The sequence below is a fragment of the Coffea eugenioides genome, unplaced genomic scaffold, assembly GCF_003713205.1.
Source record: "Coffea eugenioides isolate CCC68of unplaced genomic scaffold, Ceug_1.0 ScVebR1_1063;HRSCAF=1853, whole genome shotgun sequence".
In the NCBI taxonomy this organism is placed as follows: Eukaryota; Viridiplantae; Streptophyta; class Magnoliopsida; order Gentianales; family Rubiaceae; genus Coffea; species Coffea eugenioides.
In genome coordinates this window covers 21309-34014 of record NW_020861436.1, presented here as the reverse complement: position 1 = coordinate 34014, position 12706 = coordinate 21309, and the positions used below count along the sequence as shown (strand labels likewise).

At 33.4% G+C, this 12706-nt stretch overlaps 1 pseudogene; it reads left to right on the top strand.

Moving 5' to 3' along the window:
• On the top strand, positions 1 to 3052 carry LOC113754799 (annotated as a pseudogene).
• Positions 3053 to 12706: the final 9654 nt, after the last annotated feature.

Here is a 12706-nt window from a genome sequence, read left to right as displayed (position 1 = left end):
ATGGAGAATTCAGCATCATCATGGTTCTCTGCACAGGTAAGAACTTTGCTGGCTAACATTATTGTCATGTCATAATTCAAGAAAATTGTTTTGTCTGTCCTGTTTAACAACGTGATTACCCTTTGTCCGTGTTTGACATATTAACCATATAATAACATCAGTTAGCTTCAATGTTGAGATGACATGTCATCGGCTTCATGGGCATTGTTGCCCTTATTTAGAATTCCACTTTCAAACATAAGTATGCATGTCAACAGATTGTGGAGATTAGAACATAATTAAGTTGAGACAACAATTTCAAAGCTTCGGATGATACATGTGATAATGGACTTAGATAAGCGCGTACGGTTCTTACCCGACCGTAAACAATAGCTTCCAATGTTTGCTATCCAGTGTTGCATTAACATTTGTTTTTATGATTAGTCTACTAGTATTTGAAAGAAAAGTATGTTATATACATATCTAGTAGCATCCGAGAGTGGAAGTATATTGAGGCAAGTGCATTACTATATTAAGATGGTATTGCCTTGTGATTTTGTCGCATAATAACTTTTTCTTTCCTGAAGTAATTAATTTATGTAATGAAAATTCTTGTAGCACGCACTTAGATCGAATAAGCCAAGTTCAAGTCGGAAGGTGAGCAACATAACTATTGGGTTATTGCTTGTCATGCTTAAATGTTCTATGTTTGTGCTCTTGTTATCTTTAGCGTCGTCCATTTGATTCATGGGATGACAGAACATAAAATTACTAATGTTTAATTTTATTTATATTGACTATGTATACAATAGCAAGTATAGATGCATATCACCTAATTTAAATTTAAATTTTATATACAATAATAGTGTATACAAAATTCTCCCGTACTTATATTTTGGGGTTGGTGGTTTATGGGTCTACATGGTTTACCCTAAGAAACATTTGTCCTTTCTAAAGTTGCTTTGAATATATCATGCTTACCAATTAATTTGTCATATACTTTCCAAACGTGGTATCCAATCAATTTTGGTTACTGTTCATAGATTCTCAAGAATAATTCAATACTAACCAAACTTCACATAATCAAATTAGATTGGATGAGAATCTACGAATACTATCTTGGAACTTTAATCCTGGGTATATCATCACTCTTCATCCCTTCCACGATTTGTGAAATTTGAACTTAAACCTGGTATAAATATGAATAACAAATTGTAGTTATGCTATTTTTTTCTCAATCAATCTATATATAATTTTCCTTTTGAGTCGTGGCTGACAAACGAATTACTGCTTATCCTCTGTTGATGATTTTCAAGTCTTTATACGATTTTGGTTGTATCTTCAGGAAATGGAGGACCATTTTCTCAGTGACCAGTGTGATGTCATGAACCCTTTTGAAGAAGACTTATTTGGTGCATTTGGAGACGATTTACATAGCTGTGATCTGCCTACGAAAGGCAACTCCTCTATCTCCCCTATCATTGCAACAAACAATTCCACTACCAGATTATGTGTATCTGCAGTCATAGAAGCTCCTCCAATAGTAACTGAAAGACCAACCCAACTGCAAAACCCAAATGGCTGTAGCTGGTCAACCGTCTATAACTTTTCTAGTTTTGATCAACCTTCTTCTTCTCCAATGCTTCTCACTTTTGGAACATAGAACCCTGGCGCGGATAAGGTCTGTGATGTTCTGACGTCCAATGGCTCATTTGTAAAATTTGATCATAGGACCACAAGAATTCAAAAAAGAGGAAAGAGAACTGGGGGTCGTACTAGCCACTAGGTCGCCTTCCCAAACGTACGATCACATAATGGCAGAAAGAAAACGACGCAAGCATCTGGGCCAGCTATTCTCGTCTCTTTCTTCCATACTTCCTGGCCTCAAGAAGGTAGCATCTGATATTTCACGTCCAGTTTTAAATATTTTCCTAATTGTATTTAGGTGATTCATATGATATTTTGAGGAGATTTTAGTCTAGTGATTAAAGTGCGGTCCCAAAAATTAAAGATTTTATATTCAAATCTACCTCCATGTTTTTTAATCCTTATCCCATCCCTGTTTAAAAAAAAAGAAAAAAAGTAAAGTAGATTAAACGAATTTTTTTTTAAAGAAAAGGTGATCCATAAGATACATTAGTAGTAAGATCCCGTGGGTAGTCCAACTGGTTCCGTAATCTGGTAGTTACTGGCAGATCTCATGATCGACTTTTGTGTGTCATCTCACTGTGTATCTTTGGGGTAAAGTTCTGCATAGTCTTAGAGGATTAGGTTGACTGAAAGTCTGGAATACTCTTAAGTGAAAAAAAAAAATACAGTAGTAGTAATAATCTTCTTGACTAATTTGGTTGCTATTATTGTGGTAGAATTTTCCTAGACAAGATCTCGTATCTTTCTTGCAGACGGATAAAACTTCAGTTCTTGGAGATGCCATAAACTAGTTGAAACATCTTCAGGAGAAAGTAAAGACACTAGAAGAACAAGTCACAAAGCAAACCGTGGAATCCGTGGTTCTTGTGAAGAAATCACAACTTCTGGTTGCAGATGATGTATCTTCAGATGAAAGGGGGTGCAACAATAATAATCAGCTAGTGTTCCCTCAAATTGAAGCCAAAGTTTGCGACAAGGAAGTTCTGCTAAAAGTCCATTGTGAAAATCATCAACCAGGACTGCTGATAAAATTACTTTCGAAGGTAGAAAAGCTCAATCTTGCCGTTACCAACACCAGCGTCACGCCGTTCGGAAATTCGGCTCTTGAAGTTACGATCATTGCCGAGGTGAGACATGAAGAATTGTTTTACAGCTCAGTTTAAATGTTGAAATTTTACAGATCACTGTATTTATGAAGGGTTGAAATGTTTTGTAGATGGAGAAAGAATTCAACATGACGACCAAAGAACTAGCAAAAAACCTTGGATCTGCCCTTCCCCTTGTAGCGCAAGAATCTTGAATGCAGAGTTGCCACGATAATTATTCACGGATTGATGAGATTAATGTTTAATGTCAACCCTCAACTGCAAGATCAATTTTATGCAAAGTCGAGGTTGAAGTTGTTCGTTCCTTTTGTCCTGGGAACGTGGACCTTGGACCATGACAACTAATGGTTTAACCATTTTTTTTGGAGTTAATTACATTTACTATCCTTGTGATTTGACCAAATTACCAAATGATTTGACCAAATTACAGTCAAACTCCCAGAATGCCAAAACGTTTATCAAATACCCCCCTCACATTAACCACCGCTAGAAATAGTGCCTGTATGAGGAAAATATGGCTAACTACTCAGAATATTGATAAAAAAAAAAAAAAAAATCGAACATCTAGTGGTCTGACAAGGGATGTGTTTGCAACTATTGCACAGCCCGGCAGCAAAAGGCAATATTTTTTAAAAAAAAATCGGGAAAATGTATAAATTTCACTCCTGTCTGAGACCCACAAACTGCCTTGCATCTTGTAAGTGGACAAGCCAAACGGTGGGAGAGGAATGCCTTCCCCTTCCTTGCGTTTCTTTACAAAACTCACCATCTCATCTCAAGGTCTGTATCTGTAAGTCAAAAAAGGGCTTCATCATATGAGCATACGCTATCCTAATTATTCAGCCCGGCATTGATTTCTTTAAACCAAAATTTCACTGCTGTCGGGCTGACACAGCCCGGCAGCCAGTGATTTTTTTTTTAAAAAAATTATTTCTATTTGCTGCCGGGCTGAGTATTTTAAAATAGGATTAATCTTTCCTACACTGACAGTGTATACACTATCAGCATTAGATGAATGACAACTATACAAAATTTGAATTTGAAATTCAACTTTTGCACACATGTCATGAATCCAACGATGATAATGTATACACTGTCAGTGTAGGAAAGATTTACTCTTTAAAATATACTCCCTCCGTCCCACTTTGATAGTTCTGGTTCTTTTTTCATACAGTTTAATAAAAAGTAGTTAATTTTGTTGGAACAATCAATTTAGGTAGCTATTTTTCTAAAATACCCTCACATTAATTAGAGTACAACTTTATGGGAACTTGAATTGATGGTAAAAAAAGAATCAACTCTCATTAAATGGGGTAGGTTTATAGTAATAACAACTTACATTGAATAAGGGTATTTTAGGAAAATTAAAATGCAACTACATTCTTCAATTGGAAAGTGGATTACAATTTGGGACAGACGAAAACTATCAAAGTGGGACGGAGGGAGTATATATTTTTGTCAACCCGGCAGCAATAGTTGCATACACATCCCTTGTCAGACCACTAGATGTCCAATTTTTCTTTTTTTTTTCGTCAATATTCTGAGTAATTAGCCGGAAAATATATGTCTAAAAGCTCCAAAATACCCTTTTGTAACCTCTCCTAAAGTTTATCGAAATTATATTTGCTTTCCCTGAGGTTTATCCAAAATGATATATAATGAACACCATATTTTGTCCAAATCAGTCCAGTGCTTTACATGGTCAATCATTTATTAGATAAACATTTTCACTAGTTATTTGCATCAATTGCAACAAAAATTTTGATGAAAATCTTAATATTCCCAATAATTACAAATATTTATTTTTTTCCGATCATCTTTTGGTCGCTCTAACTTATAGTTAACATAACCAAAATCCTAGTCACATAGGATCACAAGAATACTATTTTGCTCACTGATACAATTCCTTTAGCTACCACTATTACATTTATTATATTGAAAACCTTTTTCCATATCAATGTGCAAATAATTAAACTCTATTTTCTAAAAAAGAAAAGAAAATATTTATTTTAAATGCACCTAGAAGCATTTGATTTTTATTCAAAGAAAAAAATTAAAAATCAGAAGTAAAAGTCCAAAACAAAATACTTATCTAGAATTAAGGATAAAAAAATAAATTTTATTTTATGGATAAAAAACCATATACTGTAGCTAAATTTTATTATCATACACCAAATTATATATTTAAATAAACTGGATAATTGTTGTGTGGGAAAGATCTTTGTAGAGCTTTGTAGCAGCTAAAATAAGTCTTAGGCATAAATTTTCTCAATTTTTTATTTTTAGTTTTAGCAATGTAATAGATTGTTTTTGGGGGTTTTTTTTTTTCTTGGATCACAATAAGAGATTTTCTTATAAAGTTGGCTATTCAAAAGTTAAATTGCAATCAGGTCAAATTATAGGGTCCTTTTTATATTTGGACAAACTTCAAGAGAGATAAATGTAATTTTTGCAAAGGGCAGTTATGTCATTTCTCTGCTTCCATTAGTCGGCTTTGAATGCCATCACTTATAAGTTAGTGATTGTAATTTGGCCAAATCACAGGGTTAGTTTGATAATTTGGTCAAGCCATAGGGAGGTAAATGTAATTAACTCCTTTTTTCTTTTAATTTTGAAAAAACAATCATGGTTTAACTTGAGAATGTGGCTCGCTCTATCCGCGAGTTCCTTTTATATATAGGTAACCAAGAGTGTATAATATATGGGTGTATATATATACACACACATACATACATATACATATAATATATGTATGTATATATATAATATATACATATATATATATGTGTGTCTATATATATATACATACTTGGTTTTTCAGAGAGATACTAAGGATGGGGACTGTGTACCCTTTTTCTTCTCATATGTTTCCCCACTTGGCATACAGCAATGCTTGTGGGAATAGTGGAATGTAAGTATGTTACTTTGTCTCGGTAAATTACATGGTGTCCATGTGTCTTCCCATTTTGAATGACCTCTTATTCTTCGAACTAGAGATTTTGGTATCAGACACTAATAGAATAATGCAATGTAGGTATTAGATAGGAACAATGTCATTTTGGACTTTCTAACTTGTACCTCATTTTTGTTTTATACTTTAAATTCCAATTTTAGACACTTTGAACTCTAACCTCTTAATTTTTGCATTTAAATAGTATCGATAACAATGTTATCAAAACTAAATGAATAGAAGTCTAAGCAGTAGAACCCAAAAAATTTACCAAAAAATATATAGGAGATATATTTGATAAAGTTAATGTATATGGAAAGGCAATTTACACACATATTAATATGTGTAGGAGAAGAGAAATAATACTAATAATAATCTATTAATCACATCATAAGAGCAAGACTCTCAATCCTTCACTCTTCTCAACTAAACACAATAATATGACTCCATATTTATAGACTTGATGACTTGATAAACAAGTCTTATAATCATTAGAAATTTCCTAATAAGATACTAATTCTTAAACAATAAAACTGTCATAACTTGACTCCAATAGAATTACTAAAACTCTAATTTGATTAAAACACTATTAAATAATAATATGAAAATTTTTAATTTTGACCCTTGATTTAATATGCCAACGTAAGCCTAACTAATGGCTGTATTTGGTCTTTATGATTTAGTTACAATAAAATATTCACACTTTAGTTATTAAGCTTCTGAAATAGGTCCAATGACCTTTTTGAAGAGTTAATAGGACCAAAACCAATTTCTGCCCAAGTTATATAATGATCAGAATTGGTCACTTATTCTTGTTAGGCAGCCCATAAGAAAAACCCAACTAATTCAGACCCGTTTGATTTTGATTGGTCAAACCCATTGACTCAAATAACCCGACCCGTTTTCAAAATGGATATCATCATCCAAATCAGAAAAGCCAATGATACAAAACCCTATCGTACAAACCCTGATCACCATCACCATCATCATCGTCATCATTTCCTTCATTACTGATGGTTCTGCCTAAAGCAACAACAGCAGCTGCTACTGCTGTAGCTATAAAATGAAGTAGCATCGTTGCTGGTTAGGGTTGCAAACGAATCGAACCGCTCGCGAGCGGGTTGCAAACGAATCGAGCAGCTCGAGTCGAGTTCGCGCTGGCTCGAGTCGAAATCGAGCTCGAATTCGAGTTCAAAATATTAAGCTCGTTAGCTAGCGAGGCGGCTAGCGAGTTCGAGTATATATATATATATTTTTAATTTTAAGTATATATATATTTTTAATTTTTTTAATTTTAATAGTAAAAATACATATATATCTTTAATATTTTATTATTTATTAAGAAAAAAATATTATTTTATTTATTTTTTTAAAAATAAAATAATTATTTTTTTATTTTTTTCGAACTCGAGCTCGAGTTTGAAATTGTCAGCTCGTCGAGCTCGAACTCGAGTTCGAATTCAATGAAATTATGTCGAGACTCGGCTCGATTAGGCCAAAGTTCGACTCGACTCGGCTCATTTGCAGCCCTATTGCTGGCTACTGGCTGCTGTGGCCCTTAGCAGCCATAGTTGGCCGGCCGTCGCCAAACATTGTGACTTTGAGAACTTTTTTTTTTAAGTATAAGTGAGAGAATTCGAATCTGAGACTTTTCAGTTACACTCCCACCCCTTAAACTATCCAACCCATCATTCCTCTTCACTAAATTAGAGAACTTGCTTGCTTAGGTTTGTGAAAATATTTGTCCTAAGTGAGACTCCAGCTGATCCCCAGAATCTTTCCTCTCCACTGATACTTTTAGTTTTTGATAGAAAGAGTAGTAACCAGGGTGAAAAATATCGTAAGTTTTTATTTAAGGTTTGATAATATACCACTTTTAAGAAGTTCATTTTTAGTAACCATCCTACCCACACTCACACACTAACTCACATTCCGTACTTATTTTAGCTAAAACTTAGTTAAGGGATAATGGATAGAACCAACTTATCCCCTCCTCTCCTGAAATTCATGCTGTAACTAAAATTTATCCTATTTTACTTTTAAGTAAATTTTATATACGTTAACAGTATATATACTATCATGATTGGACGCATGAAAACATAAGCAAATTTTGGATTTTAAATTTAAATTCAGATGAGTTGTCATGTATCCAATAGTAATGGTGTCTACAATATCAGTATATAAAACATTAATCCTTTACTTTTACCCTTAGCGAATTAAATTAATAACATACTAAATAATTTTTATGCTATTGCAATATTCACATCAAAAATACCACCTCAAAATAACCTTTTTTTGACAAATTTGAATGATGTGCTTACTAATTTGGAAAAATTCAATTTAAGAAAAGCTCTAGTGTCAATATTTCATTAAATTTTCTTGTACACATTGGAAATTATTTGTAAAGAAAGATTTCTAAGTTTCTTTATTCACGTCAATTCACTCTATCTTCTGTACCGCTCCATCTTCTTGCACGAATTCAAGTGGACTCCATTGATAATATCAATTACAAATTTTGCAAGGTCTAGCACAACTATTGCAAGGTAGATGAAAATTGATGAAATCATGACGAAATCCTGTTGGAGCGAAAGGCTGCAAGACCTCCGTTGATAAGACAATAGCTATACCAGGGGGCAATATTCCTGATAAGCAATATTGATCGGAATCATTCCTTGAAATATTTGACACCACCTTTAAGAAGACTATTATTCAAAAGGAACTGTGTTTTTTCTGGTGAAATCTGCATGGTGGAGATACCCAATTTGTCAAACAAACAAGCAATACGTACTTCTGATCATTAATGCCAAAAAAAAGTCCGTAAATAGTTTTGGATTTGCTAATTATAGCAGACAGACTAATGCATTAAATAAAGCATATTGATAATGGTTAAAATACTTCTGATCATCCGATTTTTGGTGATATTTGTATGGAACAAGAAAAGAGAAAACTTATAACTTTATTGTACGTTTTTCTCTTTTCTCTAGTGACTTCAGCTCTTTCTGTTTTTTTATTTAATTTTTTTTACCTATCCAGAACTTCCAAACCAGGCCATTGCATCATTCTGCATATTGTAAGAGAAACAAAAGATGTGTTGCATCTAGTCTTCTACAAGCCCAGAAACACTCCAGCTTCAAAGGCTGGTGAACTCAAATTTGAAACATGCCATCAATATGTTGCTCTTTAATTCAAGTCGCATTCTATTTCATGTCTGTGCCTATTTTGTTGAAGAAGATAAACATGTCCTACTCTAGCAATCAACAGTATATGTTAACATAATCTTTTTATGTTGCTGCCCAATCACATCAATGAATTACTGGGCTACTTCAACTCCACTATTTTGGTAATTCTAGTTGTCAATTTGAAGTTTTCTCAATTGTTTCTTAAATCCAGTGTATAACACAACCACAATATTGTAACAATGGAGGGGTGGTAAAAAACTTACATGTAGATCTAACTTCTAAAGTTGATGATAATTTTTCTTGTTCCAAGTGCAATCAACATAGGAAATACAGCAACATGATTAAGTAAATAAGATCATAGCATATCTCCAAATGGTACATTATTTTTTAAGCCATAGGGATCAGCCTCACTCGCAACCTACTTCCCATGCCTTAAAGTTATGAAAATGGTTGTCCATTTTGATGGAATGAACCCCACCAATCTTATCGCATCACTAATTATGTCAGGTGCTTTAAAGTAAAGGTCAAGCACGAGGAATTTTTTTTTTATTTTCTGGGGGAGAAAAATGGGACAAGCACCATGTGATGTACTGTGATTGTGAATGAACGCTTTTGGAAGAAATAAGGTCATTGTCAAACACTCTATCCTGCATATCAAAGAGAGACAGATCGACGACTATGGCGACACAATAAAGTAGCTTTGGGTGTTGCTAAGAAGCGACAGAAATCTTTTAGGATGGCCTTAGCAAGATGCAGTCTAGAAATTAGTATAAAAACACATATTTTGGCCTTTATAACAAAGCCCGAATCACGAGTATAACCAAAGGCTTGTAGGTTTACCACCAGCAGCCGGTGCCTAGTATATTGGTTGCTAGCCATAATTCTGATTCTGAATCACCATCGCTTTTGGTTTGCTCGAGCGAATTTGTCTTTTTCGATGTTCATCCGTCATGTTTTTCTAGTTACTATTCTCATTTTTTTTCGGACACGATAAATTCTAATTCACATCTACTCCTACTCTATACTAAAGGAAGGAGATGACTCAAAGGAGTCAGGAAGAAATCTAAGAAACTGAACCACCATGGCCTTAAAATTCTCTTCGTGACCATTCTATTGTTTTTCTAGTTACTATTCGTTTTGGATGGATATTGTTGTCGGACTGCATTGAGTGGCCTGAATGGCACAGCTTTGCATGTGGGAATTTAAGAATAATTAAACAGTATTAGTGCATTCACCAATTCAAATGTAGGGGGTGTAAAAAAGTCACTTTGTGAGCTCGAATTCTTGACAAATAACTTTGATCGAACTGGAGCTCCATCTAAGTTGAGAATCAAAATTAGAACTCAAGTTCGACTCATCTTATGAAGGCTAGTGAACATCAAGCTCAGCTTGAGTTTGTTCGACAGCCAGGCAATTGATCGAGGTTGAGTCTTCATTGGAGATGAGCTCAAGCTCAAACTTGAGTAAAAGATGTAATTTGTTTAAAGTGAATAGTCATTAATCTTTATAGATAATTAAACCAAGCAAATTACATTAGTGGTGAGTGTGTTTTGTTGATTAAGTGGCTTTTTAGAGCATAATTAGAAGTTGGAGCGGCAGCAGAATATTTATTTATGTGGCCTTTGTTAAAGTTTGGCAAATTCCATTTATTCATGGTGTTGGGAGAGAGTTGAGTTATAAGGATCGAGGGAAATATAAGGATCGAGGGAAACTCTCTAAAATTGATAATTGTGAGTTTCATTATCCAAATTTGAGTCTTTGTCATGTATTTATCCTCATCTCTTCCTACATATATTTTATATGTATTGAAATAACTTCATTTCTATATGTACTAAAATAATTTCCGTTATGCATATTTTTTGTATTAAAAATTCTACCTAAATATATGAAAAATTGATATATATATATATATATATATATATATATAGGACAATTTTTTATATATACTATCAGCGAAAACGTAGTTTACACTAACAGTTAACAAAATTGTGACACCTCATTGAATCACTTAATTTACGGATTACCGACCTTCTCTCAATTATTTCGTTACTCATAAATATCGATCCCACATACAACTCTTCCAGTTAGCAGCAATCTTCTAAGACTTTCATATGTGCTTGTCACTACTTGATGAGCATTTGACTAGAGTACTAGCATGTTTAAATTTGATTCATTATCTAATTTATTTTAACGAACACACTCAAATTCAACTCGAGCTCGCTTTTAACCGGGTTCAATTGAGTATTTGATTGATCTGCTAGCAAGCAACTTGGTTCATTTACAGCCTTATTCCCGTTTGCGAAACGTACCTGACCATAATTTCCATATGGATGTAGGAAAAATGGTGCTAAGGCATAGGTGCTTAAATAGCTTAAGCGCATAACGACACGATTAGCTCCTATCCATTAGAATGGAGTGAATTCCTTTCAATTATGCCATAAGTTTCAAAATTCTAAGTTAAACCCTGTTTGGTACTTGAGTTTTTTGCCAAACTTGTCTGTTACAAGTTTTTTAAAAACTTTAACTACAGTAATATCAAAAAAAATTTCAAAAATTTTAAACTATACACTTCAAAATATTCAAAAATTTACACATTTCAAAAATTTTGTAAAAAACTTCTACAGTAAGTTACAGTAAAATTTTAGACAAACATCCAAAAAACTCACTTGCCAAACGGGGCCCAAATTCATTCATAAAATACTTCATGTGATGTTTTGGTTACATATAGCATTGAAATTATATGGACCAAGTTTTGCTGGTTGATTAATGGTAAAAATGAAAACTTGGTTAACATATGAGCTAGAGTGGATATTTGTGGGACTTTTTATATTAAGAAGCTTCTATCTCCATGAATCTAAGCCACTTCAATTGGCCACGTCACCCCTAAAAAAATCTTTGAAGCATATTCAAAATTCTTTTTTGTTTCGTGTATTAAGTCGAAAGAAATTTTTTTATTGGAAGGGCGAAAAGTAATTGATTATTATTCTTGGTGATCATCATTTCTCTTTCAGCTAAAAAAACGTAGTACTTAACAAAAAGTACATTTGATGAGCATAAACATCATCAATTGTCAAGGAAAAAAGTCTTGATCTTCCGTTTTGTTGTATCATATATGTACTTGAAGAAACACGGCATGTTTCGCGTTGGTAGATAGTAAAATGGGATAATTGCACATACCTCTTTTGAGGTTTACGATAATTGCGGGCAACATATTTCGAGTTTGAAAAATTATAGAAACCTCCCTCAAAAATTTGTTTGGGCTCACTTGCTGGTATAAGTGGAATGTACCCATTGATAATGTCCCTAAATTGCCTTTAAGTGATTTTCCTCACAGGCATAAAATTCCATAGTAATTTTAAACAAAAAAAATATATGCCTTACATATCGTAAGAAAGTTATCTACCAAATTCATTCCTCTTGAATCAGAATAGAAAAAACACTCACACCTACTGATCTTAAAAATAAAAAAAAAAAAATCTTGGATACTAGTCGAATAAAAACCTACGTTCAGAGGAATCTAGAATTTTCCCCTTCCCAAATTATGACTTAATTAAGTAAGATTGGACTAATGTGATTTGAGTGGTGAGGACTAGATAGAATCTATTGCTCTTGCTCTTCTACTCTCTCTCTCTAACGGTTTGGTAAATTATATCCCTCCATGAAGACATTAAATCTAGTAATTTATCAAGGTTCTTATTCTTAATTTACACTATGAGGGGAGGACGGTGTAATTCTTGGAAGGTACTTTCTGTAATTGTCATAAACCTCAAAGGAGATTTGTGAAATTATCCCTACTAAAATTCCAATACGATGCTTATTAAAAAGAATAAAAATTCAAACTG